This window comes from Penaeus chinensis, chromosome 19 (genome assembly GCF_019202785.1).
Source record: "Penaeus chinensis breed Huanghai No. 1 chromosome 19, ASM1920278v2, whole genome shotgun sequence".
Classification (NCBI taxonomy): Eukaryota; Metazoa; Arthropoda; class Malacostraca; order Decapoda; family Penaeidae; genus Penaeus; species Penaeus chinensis.
The window spans coordinates 13251512-13253147 of NC_061837.1; the positions used below are offsets into that span (position 1 = coordinate 13251512).

General features: G+C 31.7%; 1 protein-coding gene across 6 annotated transcripts in view; it reads right to left on the reverse strand.

The window, feature by feature from the left end:
- Positions 1-896: 896 nt before the first annotated feature.
- LOC125035367 (mitochondrial ornithine transporter 1-like) overlaps positions 897-1636 on the reverse strand; it is a 14043-nt gene continuing 13303 nt past the window's right edge. For all 6 annotated transcript variants that reach the window (XM_047627711.1, XM_047627709.1, XM_047627712.1 and 3 more), the window contains exon 8: positions 897-1636. This exon is cut by the window's right edge and continues 444 nt beyond it. The gene's annotated coding sequence lies outside the window, so the exon portion shown is untranslated.

The following is a 1636-nucleotide window of genomic DNA, read 5'->3' on the forward strand; positions in this document are numbered from 1 at the left end:
TGATTGACACAGCACAAAGTGAAACTGAAGGTGACAAGAATACCAGGATACATTTGGGAGAGAGTCCTTTGCTGAAAAAGTTGTATCATTTGAATATGGTATCACATTAGTGCACCTCTACAAATATCTGATATATTGTCGTTTTATCATCAAAGTTGGTAGCAATATACAATCAGTAGAAAAATCGTCATTACTGTTGATTATGCATCAACAATTTTTAATGATGTGGACAATGTATCTTTAAATCCTTCAACATCTGAGGAGATCACTACAGCGTCATACTTCCTCTAAAATACACACAGTGGCTTGACCTTATGCTAAGAACTTGTGATGATCTATGTGTTGTCTCTGCTTCTAATGTATCTGTAGTGAAGCTCAGTGTATGACATAATAAGTAGGAATACAAGATGAAATGTAAAATAAAGTAAGCACTAAATTATAAGTACCTCTGGCAGAAATTAACTTGTAAATGCTCAGTAAAATGTACTTGCAAGGAAGCAGAATAACAGCTACAAAGTCATCCTCAAGGAAAGGTAAGTAATGTGTGTGTGTGTGTGTGTGTGTGTGTGTGTGTGTGTGTGTGTGTGTGTGTGTGTGTGTGTGTGTGTGTGTGTGTGTGTGTGTGTGTGTGTGTGTGTGTGTGTGCATGAGTGTGTTCTATGTTCATGCATAGTATATAATATTGAAAGCATACATGTGGAGAAAGAAATACATTTCATAAAGCTCTAGCTTTATGAAGATAACAAAATACTTTTAATATTTTCATACCAAGACACTATGATAATTATGACATTTACATATTGTGATAAATCTGTAATATCAAAGGCTTCAATGAACTAATCATATGTACTGCAAAAGTTCATAAAATATTTTAAAGGGAACAAATTAACACAAAATCACATCAATTTGATTTATTTATCAAAAACTGACTAGATATCAAAACAGTCTAAAACTTTACAATTCTTATACAAAAAAGTCATCTGTATATATATCATTTAAAACATCAAAAACTTACTCACTTTAATAGAAAAAAAACACTGGCCACACTTTACATAATTTGTGCAACAACATCATATTACTTTCCATATGATATAATCTGCAAGGAATTCAGCATAGTCAAATGTTGTGACTAATACAACCCTTTGCAAGACATGAGAACCTACTGGTACAATATCAGGGATGAAGGGGTTAAACACAAACCCTCTTGTATTCCGGTTTCAGAGCTAAAACGGGAAAAGATACATCATATTCCCCGATAATAAATCTTAGTTATCACATTCATTACCCATTACAAGGTTACTACCTGATGAATTATTGGCACTTAAATATTTTTATTTTTGAGCAAAGTCCCTGTGTAACTATGTATGCTAGATTACTGAACATCAGTGTTTGGTCATATAACAAATGGCAAATAATTTGGAAAGTTACTGATCATTGTAACAAACTAGGTAGAATTTGTATATGACATTATATAAGTGGAAGTATATATAGTCTCTTATACAGTTATTAATAACTTGATTATCAGAAATTATGCATCAGTTATCAAAACTAAAATTCTGCAATCACATAAAAGAACATAATCAAAGTGGACGGTGATAATGTTTACCCATTTTTTTTAATCATTTAATTTATAATG